A 12,500-nucleotide genomic window follows, 5' to 3' on the forward strand; every position below is an offset into this window, starting at 1 on the left:
GAACTATGGCCCCAATTGCAGTTAGTCCTAGGGTTAGATTAAAGCCAAAAATATACAATGCAAAAGTTTGTCAAGTTCAAAGTCAACTTGCCCAAAAAACCAAAGTTATCTGTAGCCTGTAAGAAAATGTGCAGTTGCTGTAATGCAACTTATATTTGGAACACTTATTTCAACGGTCAGGCCGATCAACTAGAAAAAACAGGCCAATTATTAGAGAAGCATTTAGTGCTTTTCGCAAGCATTCCTGTCAGTACAAATATTCTCTGAGCATTGACTGTTGTTCCATATTATCCAGTCGTTCCAGTGACATGGATTTACCACGTGGGAGACGCTATCTACCAGCAGACAAGACCCATCTCTCTGTAACAATGAACGGTCAGTTGAGTTGCTCTGTTTTTAAATCCGTACTTATCCTAATCTATGCAACTATCTTTTTATTTGTCTATTATTTATATTTTAACTGTTGCTTTTGTAGATTAAACGCTGTTCAGTTTTAGTTCTCTGTATTTAGTTACGATGTCTTTTATTTTACTATTTGTATCTTAGCATGTGTCTATAGAAATTACATTTAATTTTCAGATGGCCTGATGGTGGGGTATATAGCCATCTAGAATTTAATCGCAATAAAAAGTGTTTACTCAAGTGTTTGTCTACCTATTCTTTATATATATGTATACACGCGCGCACACACACACACACACACACACACACACACACACACACACATATATATATATATATATATATATATATATATATATATATATATATATATATATATATATATATATACACACACACCCCAACACACACACACACACACACGGCCAGTGAAGAACAAGAGGAATTTGTTTCTGGTGATAGAAATTCATTTCTCGGTATAATGTGGTTCGGATTCCACAATAAGCTGTAGGTCCCGTTGCTAGGTAACCAGTTGGTTCTTAGCCACGTAAAAATAATTCTAATCCTTTGGCCAGCCCTAGGAGAGCTGTTAATCAGCTCAGTGGTCTGGTTACACTAAGATATACTTAACTTTAACAGACACACACACACACACACACACACACACACACACACACACACACACACACACACATATATATATATATATATATATATATATATATATATATATATATATATATATATATATATATATATATATATATAACTTTATCACGGAAACAATAAGCTCTTACCTGAACAGAGGATGACTCCTGAAATAAACAGCATAGTCATCATCACGTTCATACTCCAGCTACTGAATCTGTATATTCACTTGTGAATATACAGGCACTCGAGACAACAAATCCGTGGAATGGTGTGAAGAAAACGACAAGAGCATAAATTTGTCATCAAATGTGGAATAATTAAAAAAAAAGGAAATTCTTTCACGTCTCGAATCAGATTAATTTACAAAAGAAGACAATGCTATTCTATGGATATTAAGCTTATGTATGCTACCTATTTTGGGCAGTGTTTAGAATGAATAAATCAATAAGGAATAACAAGAAAGGATACACATAAACCCTTGGCATTCTAAGACAACTTTGCATATAGAGGTAGAAAACCATATTTAAAATGTGGTTAATTTCCTCATGTGTCTGTAATGTGATTGTGACTCGGAGAATTGGTATAGTTATGACTTGGAGATTTTTCTGGCTTGATATCCATACCAAATTACAGAAGAAAACAACTCACTATTTTATTATGTTTAAAAGTGTTCAAAATTGCCTTCGTTGTAATTAGCTTTACCCGTTTTCTATTAACAATTTTTAGTGTTTAAAGAAAACTACTTATATTCTCTTAAAGGGGGAACATATATAAAATGTTAAAATTCTTACCGTGTTGAGAAACATGAATTATAATAAAAGTAATGATGACGACTATGAAGAACAGCCGTTATTTAAAGACGAGGACAACATAAGATCACTTTATTGTGCGCTGAAAATTTGCATATTGTTAAAAATACACATAAAATCCTTGGGCTTTACGAAGACTACTGTCCTCGTCGCCAGAGAGAATGAAACCAGATGAAAATCTCTACAAGGGCAGATTATTTATATCGGATTCCAGACTGATTTTGACTACTTAACTGTTCTGGTTTGTTATGGTTATGCTATCCATCTCCAGCTGACTGGGGGGGCGGGGGTGTTAATCCCGGCCGTGAGCTAAAGGATCGTATTTGGTTTTCACTCAGGTCGGGGAATAGGGACATTTCCATTTCAAAGTGGCAACAAAATTCTAATACCTCCTTCAAAAGGAGATATTTACAAGAAACTAACTCCCAGGCTCTCTTTCATGCCTTATACGCACGGCCTCCCTAAAATACATGAAGTAGGCTCTCCAATGAGACCCATGTCTCTTCATCATCGTAATTTATCAACATTGTTAGCAAAAGTCATGAATGATCAGGTGAGTTTGGTTTCCCAAGCTCAAACAAACACTCCACTGTTTCTTTTAATATCCTCACAACTATTAACAGTAGTTTCAGCTTCCTGTGGCCTCCCTACTCTCTAACATCCCATTAGATAAAGAACTCGATTACATCAGATTAAAAGGGAATGAACATATTTATAGCTACTCTATACCAGTAGGTAAATTGTGCATATTTTACGTGGCAAGAAAGGCGTTTCAAAAATCCTCGTATAAAAATTAACTAATATAAGAAAGAAAGAGGGACCACTGCTACACCGATTGCCCGTTTGTATATATTTTCACCAAAACTAAAATAAAGGCTTAGTGACGTGATCCTTTTTTTAGTTTTGGTGAAAATATATACCAAAGGGCATTTGGGGTAGCAATGGTTCCTCTTTTTCTCTATTAGCTAATTTGTATATGAGGTTTTTAAATGCCTTTCTTACCAAGCATTAACACAGTAGGAATTAAAAAAAAATGTTGTGAAAATGGCATGTAGCTGATCTTTTTACTTACAGGAAGTGGAAAACACAGAATCTCTCATTTCATTCTTAGATGCATTGCACTCTAAAGATTCCAGAAACTTCACATTTAAAAAGAGCCAAGACAGCACCCTTCTCTTTTTAAATGCTAGCAGAAAATAGCCCAGATGGGTTTCAAAACTTAAATATATCATAATGCCATACATAAAAATGTTTAAATTCACTCATTTTTACACCTTAATTCTAAAATGAAAAAGGGAATAGCAGTAGGTCTTTTCCCAAGAGTCCACAGACTTTTTGACCCTGCTTATTAGACAGATAAGTTTCATAAAAATGTGTTTCCATAATTAAGTCTATCCTATCGGCTTGTTGGACAAGAAGCATTTGCCTTTCAGATAGCTAGTAATTAAGTACCCTGTTACAATAAATTAGGAAATACATAACTCCTATATTTAGTAAATAACCCTCTCTAACATTTCTGGTGGCGTCTGTAAATAATATTTTTAAGACAGGCTGTTGTTTTGATTACCTCGATTTCCCCAGTGAGAAAACAGTTCAGCAACTGTTCCATCACATATACTGCCAAGCTTTGGAATTCTCTTGCTTCTGTTTTTCCTGAATATTACAACCTCCCCCCGATTAGAGGCCGATCAGTTCTTGTTTTCTTGTAGGCCAGGGATGGGTAAGAGTATTAGTTTGCCAATCCTATTGTCCTTTACTCTTTCAAGGCCACACTTCATATGCATTAATACTGATTTTATCTTTATGTCAATTATACACGAGTTTTAATAATCTATTCTTTGTTTTTTCACTGAAATGAAAATGAGTTTGTAAAATACTCAGCTTCGCTGCTGAACCCAGGTTTAGTTGCCAAGTTCTACAGCCTCTAACAAAGTGTTCTTACATTTGCATGCCCATTCATCACTTGTATCCTCATCACATGGGTCCCAAATTATATGGGCGGCAGGTCACCTTTAACTATCATTTGGACCCCTTATAAAGTCAGTTGTTTATCTGCATCTCATGCATGAGTTTCCTGACACTGGTGACGTTGAATCAACCTGGTATGGGCATGTTCTGCCAACAAAAAAGCTACAAACAGTTCAAATAAGGGGTCTCAGCTCTGGCTTGCTCCTTCTTGAGAGCCAAAGATCATCCTCGATGGACCAAACGTGGTTCTTACACCTAACCTCTGGTAACTAATGGAGTAAATGTGACTGTGTCATCTTTGGTAAGTAAACTACATAAAAATGTTAGATGATGAACTCAGAATTACATTTGGTCCCCTTCTTAACAACCAAACATTCAGTGAGGTTCCTTCAAAACATCAATTTTTCAAAAAAGCTGGCAGACAAAGTGCTTGAAGGAATCACAGATACCTTCTTCCCCTGGATCACATGCTGGTGTGATGCCCAAGATGAGAAGATCAAATACTATGGTCTATTCAAGCTCCCGATCTACAACCCATGCCGTTGGGGCCCACAGCATACTCAGCACATCATCAAGGAACACAACAGCAAAGTCACCTTGGGACGAACTCGAGTTCCTCCTCAAGTTGTTGGACCTCATCACCAAAGGGAAGCTTAAGAAGGTCGGCCTGGTGAGGGAAATATGACCCTGCCACCTACCGACCTACATACGGGCTGCTATCTCCATCACTAAAGAAACACTGATAGTGGACCTCTTGTAGAAGGCAGCCAAGTTTCTGAAGGTCTCCAAGGCCTCGCAACACACTACCCACCCACAATTACTACTAAGCCAGAGGAGACCTGGACCAAAATCAGAATGATGGAATGAATCAAACCAAAACCGTGCAAAAGCAAAGAAAAAAAGTTAATCCAAGGTATTCATGGTGGCTGCCACAACCTCGGCAGATGCCTGATTCAAGCAACTGGAAAGAAGTTCTTGGTGGACACGGATGCTTTCAAATCCATCTTCTTGGTATCATTAGCAGACAGCCAGAGGCTGAAGAATGCCATCCTGTGACCAGTGGCTGCCAGTGGCAGGCCCATACCACTGTACTACCGCTGGACCTTTGCCCATCACTTCATGAAGATGAAATACTGGTCAAATCTCATCACTGCTCATGTCCAGACCCCTCTGTTAAGTGCTGACTTCCTCAAACAATAAGGCTAATGGTGAATATCGCCTATCAATGCCTCCTGGACTTTGTCTCTTTCCAGACAGCATCATTCACCACCAGACCCAAGTAGTGTCCATCTCTTTGATGGGCCCCTTAGATCTACTCACCCTCCTACAAAAATTCCTGAATGTCTTCAAGCCCAATATCAAACAAACTCCTGAGATACCAGTGAAGCATTGTATACAACACTATATGAAAACAACTGGCCCACCAGTTAACTCCAGATTCTGCTGCCTGCCACTGGGGAAACTAGCCACCACAAAAAAAAAAAAAGAAAAAAAAGAGGCTGACTATATCTCAGTTCATGCAGATCAACTGCAACTACCTTTTGACTGTAGGCTGTACTACAGCAGTCTGAGCATGCTAATAAAGTCAGTCATTTAACTCCTTCTTGTGTATGAATTTTCCAACAAGTTCAGACTGATATTTTTGATCCCTTGATAGTTACTTGTTTGTTTCACCAATAACTGGTTAATATTTCCACAGACTTCTATACATCATGAGACTAAAGCTAAACCTAAGATTAGCTGTAATTATATATCAAAGCCTCTCCACCTATCCATTCATGATATGGTGTATCCACTTCAACTCTTATATTTTAAAGTCTTTTTTCCCTCTATTTCATGGTTGGATATCCACTCATTTGCATAGTCTACAGTATAGAGAAAGTTTTATATATTGGACACCTTGTGGATACAATAAGATTTCCTCCCTATATTTAATCAGCAATATAAACTCAAGGTGCCCTTGATTTGTAAACCTCTTTCTCCCAAATTACTTTCGTGCCACCCTTCCCATCGACAAAGTTATGCCCCTAGTGGACCTACTGGGAAAGGTAGAGAGGCTCCTAGAGGTCTCCAACATACCGCCTACACAACCTATGAAGCCAAAGAAGCCAATACTGTGCAAAGGCAGCCACACAAAGCCCAACAGAAGGGTCGCATCCAGGCCTGTATTGAGTTTTTACCACTATCAATTCTGGAAGATGGTCAGGAACAGCACCCTAGGAGGCGGCAAGGTGCTGCCCACAGAAATTAACAATAGCTAACTTAATTTAACCACGATAGACATCCGCCTCACATATGTCACTGGCTACACCTCCAACGGAAGGCTCCTGGTGGGTATAGGGATTTTCAAATCAGTATTATCCTCATAGAAGGACAACTGCTGACGCCCACCAGACACCTAGCTGCACATAGTGGTTGCCAGTAGCCGCCCCATCGGAACCTCACCCTCTACCTAATGGGGGTTTATTGCTGCCGAAGTCCAAACACCCCTTCTCGGTACCAACTTCCTCAGGCACTACAAGCTGCTCGTGAATGCTGCCTCCTATACTTGTCCTCCTTTCAAATGGCCATCCTCTTAACAGGTCCATGGACATACACTACCTATGACAGACTTCGGGAATGCCAGCACACTGCATACTACCATGTCGCCAACACCATAGTTGGAAAAATCCATTGATCTCCCAAGTCGGCACTCATCAACAACCACAGTGGCTCTAACTGGAAGGTATAACTACCCTGGATCTTCATCAACCTACAACCACCACAAATGGAAGAATTAAACGCCCATCCCATCAAAATGATGTTTGGTGTATCTGACCACCGACTTCAACAAACCTGCAACATGGAAAGAACAGCGTGGTTAACGACCAATTAGTGAAAAGTGCACACATGCCTAATTAATTCATTGTGTGGTAAAATCACAAATTTTTCTATAATTTAACAGTACAAACTTAAAAAATTATCAGAATAACTTACAGCCTAACAGAAAAATGCTTATACTCGAACCATTCAAGCTAGAAATGTATAAACTTCTGATAAGACATTCAGTGTAAAGAATATGCATCAACATTTCCGCTAACAAAAAACAAACTTTCCTTTTTAAACTAATGTATGTATCTTTAGTTGCAGCCACTTTGTACTATTGTTTGTGTCTTTCAGTCCAAAATCATATCCTATTTTAGTGACCTTATTTACCCCAGCATCTTTGTAGTCTGTAGTTCAATGATTAACCTCATAAAATATCTTATTTTTGCTCGTTATCATCTTCTGCAGTGTTTTCATAGGTTCACCATCGTTTTTTCACTATATATACACGTTTCATATTATATTCTCTTTTTCTGAGGCACATATACATTTGCTTTTGCCACCATCTCCAATTCAGCACCTAGAAAACAGCTTAATAATGAGTGGAATGGCCACACAGGTTGTTGTCAAAGCAACAGTGATTTCTCTTTTCTAATCATTCATAGTTCGTGACTCAGTATCTGATCAGCACTACTATTAGTATCCTTCTAAGTAAAAGTGTGAAATATTTATGCATTTTAGTTTTAGTTTCATGTATAGTTTCATATTTACTTGATGTACCACAAATCCAAACATGTAGAAATTGTAGAATCGCCCACTTGGGCACAGAAGCACGTGTCATTTCTCATAAGTTTTCCATTTTCTTTGTTTTTTTTTTTTTTGGGGAGGTGGGGAAGGAATTGCAGCTCTATGTCCCCTTCTCTCCACTGGACTACAAGTTTTCTGGAGCAAACATTGAGTCAGCCACGTGGTTTGAAACACCACTTTCCCGTCTGCATAGTTCCTCGCTGGGTGAGCGGGTTCCGTTCTCATTAACCTTTTGTTTTCCGACCGGCCACAAAACAAGAGGAATGATTTTCGCTATAATGTGGTTCGGATTCCACAATGAGGTCCCGTTGCAGGTAACCAATTGGTTTAGCCACGTAAAAGTAAATTAATCCTTCGGGCCAGCCCTAGGAGAGCTGTTAATCAGCTCAGTGGTCTAATTAAACTAAGATATACTTAACTTTTTCCCGTCTGCACATCGTATTAAAAGTAGATCAAATCTCGACAATAAATTTACAGACTGCTCTATGAGCAATGCTGCTGGCATAAAGCCAGCTTAATTTCAAACAACAGCGACTATACTTCAGTGAACTCTGAGTATCACATGTATCATTTACCTTTCCAGTACCATCAAATCTTGACACTTTCAGAGAATGGCTGATTTGCAGTTCTTAAAATTTTAACTGAAAATGTCAGAACAATTTTACTTCCAAATGATGTTTATTATCTGTGTTGTAACATTATCACAATTAAACCCACAATAGATTAACTATGAAATGACAAATTTGTAAACTTTTATTCAACAGAACCTCAAGAAAGGACTAAAATCGTGCCATTATTTTTATTCATTATTTTTAAGGAATTTTGAAATTTGTAAAGGCCCCTGAATAGCATACCATGTAAATTTTCTAAAACTTTGTGGAACTTACTCATATTCGTACCACTTCATTAACCTTTTGTTTAGACAATACATGTTTTAGTCAACCTTTTCAATTCTTGAGGGAACGTGTCCTCTCTTAATTTTCATCCCTTTAACATTTAATCTGGTTAAAAAGTTCAAGTCATTATTTTTATTCTTTGTAATTTTGTTGTAAAGTCCTGAATAGCAACTAATTGTGGTTCCAATTCTCGCCGGGAAATATCTAGTTTCAGTCAACCTTCAAACCAGGGAACGTTCTTTTTCATCCCCATCTGGCAAAAGTTCAGTATGTATTTAATAATAATAATAATAATAATAATAATAATAATAATAATAATAATAATAACATGAGTCACCAAAATGGTGAAGTCTACAGTGGTGTAAATGTAAATATGTTAGAAATATATATAGAAAACGAGAGCTTTCGAGAACCTGCTCGATTTTCTTTCTCAGTCTGACTAAAACACTAAAACAACATCGAAGTAAAAAGTTTTGAAAAAAATAAATGGAAATTTAAAACGTGTTGTTGGCAGAATTGGCTATCTTCAAATTACGACTGAGTTTCTTCTGTCAACAACACGTTTTAAACTTTTATTTATTTTTTCAAAACCTTTTCTATTTCGATGGTTGTTTTAGTGTTTTAGTCAGATGGAGGCGAATCGAACAGGTTCTCGAAAGCTTTCGTTTTGTGCATGTATTTCCATTGCATATTTTCATTTACACCATTGCGGATTTCAATAGACGTGAAATAAACTAAGTGCATCACCAGCTGTCGCCTTTTCCTTTATTCAATAGGGGAGGAAAAATTTTCATAGCTGATGATCATTTCTCTTTTATTTGAAGTCTATATTGGTTGAAGCTGCAGCTGCACTGACATGAATTCTGTTTTTTTTTAAATATATCACAAGAAAGATTTATAAATCTCTAACTAGCAAGGTTACATTCGGTGATGCTTGCCTTACGTTAATTTTTGTTTCCTGCAAAATAGGAAATATTTGAGAAGACTCACTGCTCCTTTATCTCTTTTATTTGAAAGTGAGGAAAATTAACTAAAAAAAATTGAATTTTATATTTGCTGAGATTCCAACTGTATTGACTGAGTGAAGTAGATGAATTTTGTTGCTTTATTTAAATGCGCCACACTGAACACTGAAAGTTCTACAACTAACAATATTACAGCTGGGGATTTTTTCATTACGTTCATTTTTGTTTCCTGCAAAATAATGAAACTGGGGAAGATTTACTTTCCCCCGCCTATTTTGACCTGAAATCGAGGAGATCAGGACATGGCAGAACTGGATTTTTCCCCCACATTGTTATATTTGACATTATTCATAACGTTTTTTTTTTTAATATTGGCCGAATATCTTGCACAGTATTTATTTCAACATCTGTATATATATATATATATATATATATATATATATATATATATATATATATATATGTGTGTGTGTGTGTGTGTGTGTGTATGTGTGTGTGTGTGTGTATATATATATATTTGGTCATAGAAATAAAGGAGTCAGCAAAGAAATAGTTTGACGGCAGGCTGAAGAATTCAACTTTGCACTCACTTGCCTTGTATTCTATTTGTCAATGTTAATGGACAGATAGCCATCATTTCAAGTTTACAACATGTATTATTACTATTGTTTGAGATTATCCATTCATTTTTTATATTTTTATAAATTGTGTCTGCAATACTGTATCTGTGAAAAAATATATTATTATTATTATTAGCCCTATCATTACTATCAACAATATGTACGGTTCATTGATATTTTGATATTGTATTATACCTGGCTGTTGCATTTGCATATGACGTTGAGCTAAAAATAAAGATTACCGTCACTATTTTAGAATTAGTATTATCCGTTGCATCCCTCTTTAGATCCCGAACATTTAATCTGCATCGTTTTATAGACGACCGAACTTCATATTAACCTCCCATGGCCGACTCCGTCATTGTGAAAAATCGTTGTTGTTTTCTGATACACAGGAATGGACAGGTATACTTTTTCCGAAGTTCGGGAGGTTTATTTAGAGACATTTCTACAGCGAAAATGAGTGGCGAAGGAGCTTCGCAAATAAAGTGAAATCGTAGATTTCACTTTCTTTCGTGCCAGTAAGTTTAATGACCTTGAAATTACAGAGTTCCTTTCACGAAGTATGCGCTGTATATATATATATATATATATATATATATATATATATATATATATATATATATATATATATATATATATACTATATATATATATATATATATATATATACATATACTATATATATATATATACATATATACACAGTTTCAATGGTCCTGTTATATTATTAATGCACAGAATATATGTGTATATGATAATTTATATAATATATATATATATATATATATATATATATATATATATATATATATATATATATATATATATATATATATATATATATATATATATATATATATATATATATATATATATATATATATATATATACAGTATATAACAAACCCCAGCAGCAGTAACGAAAACATACGTCACTATGACAAACAATGCTTTTTTCGCTGATGGGAAAAAATGATAAAGAAGACGACTTAAGGTTACTCCACCATCAAATGAAGTGTCTGAAGCGGAGAAAAAAGTGAAAGTGGACGGGTGTGGGATCATAGTCCCCGGGAGAAAGTTACTTCACTAGGCTCAGTTGCCAAGCAGCGAAAACTTGCTAATAATTCTTAAACATTAACAGCAAAACCTCAGATGAATGGGCAGTAGTAGCAAAGAGAATGAGACCACCACTTACTTCTCAAGAGTAGGAATATGCGAGGTTACCCACACTTTGCGAAATCAACTTTCATTTCATCTTGTTCTTCTTGGTCGTGATTGCATGCAGTACGGTCTTGCGTAAGAGGCTGTGAGCATCCCACTGATCTCTCCTTGTGGACGTGTTGACGGAGACGCTCTCACTGAGCAACCATCTTGCCACTCTCATTACATGCATCAGCGTCGATGCATGTTGTGCTACTCGAAATTGAATAATTAAATGTTGCACTTTGTGACTGCGTCTTATCAGTCACAGAGTAAATCAACATGCACATATGTATATATGTATGTACATGTGTATTGTGATGATGAACTATTTTTTTAATCCTTTGACTGGACCGACAATCATCTGCACGCACATTGTGGAGTGGTGGAATTTTTTTTATCATATCACTTTTATTTTTCTTTTCCGAAATTTTATTTTGAATATCCCTGAATAACTTAGAAAGTGAACTACAATATGATTACGATGGCAGAATGAAAGTTTTAATATATTACGTATATCGCAGCAGTGAAATCACCCCACCCGCAACCCCTATAAGAAGTGACCTCCAGCTCGGCAGCCACCGCAGAATAGATTGCTTTTCAATATTTTGCCAAGTTACCTGCGGCTGAGTTGTAGGACAAATGTGACCAATAATCTAGCTAATATATAACACTTTCACCCTTACAGCCAATGAAAGTAAAAATCAAAATTGATATCTGTACAAGTCGAAACCCAATTACTAGCATCTCAGCGATGGGGGTCAAAATGTCATGTTATCGTCGGAAGAGGGACTTTTCCTTAAAGAAAAAAAAAAAAAAAATTGGATTTTGATTATTAGAACTAAACTGTTCCCCATTTGTGATCTGAAATATTGGTCTGATGTATCTCCAATGTTATCGATGGTGAGTTCTCAGACAAAAGTATGTTGAATTTTAGATGCTGAAACAGCGGCTCTTGCATGTGTTAATTTCTCCTCTCTTCTCTCTCTCTCTCTCTCTCTCTCTCTCTCTCTCTCTCTCTCTCTCTCTCTCTCTCTCTCTTCTTTTGTAATCTATTATTAAAAAGCTTATCTTTTTCTTTTTGTTCTCTTTCTTTCTCAAAACATCCTGCATTTTACTTTCGCCATCTTAGGATAACCACATCTGAACTCAGCAATAATTAAGCAAAGACCAGGACACCGAAGGAGACAACCCCCACCTCCCCTCACTCTAAACAAGGCATATAAGTGAGAGGAAAGTGCGGATCATGGGCAGAGATGGTGACTGAAAAATAAAAGAAAACAAAAAACTTACCCTTTCCTGAACAACTGAAGCATAGAGAAAAAAGTCATAATATCTTGACAAAAAGTATCCTTTCATGTTGTGCTCGAGTTT

Source organism: Macrobrachium rosenbergii, chromosome 4 (assembly GCF_040412425.1).
Source record: "Macrobrachium rosenbergii isolate ZJJX-2024 chromosome 4, ASM4041242v1, whole genome shotgun sequence".
In the NCBI taxonomy this organism is placed as follows: Eukaryota; Metazoa; Arthropoda; class Malacostraca; order Decapoda; family Palaemonidae; genus Macrobrachium; species Macrobrachium rosenbergii.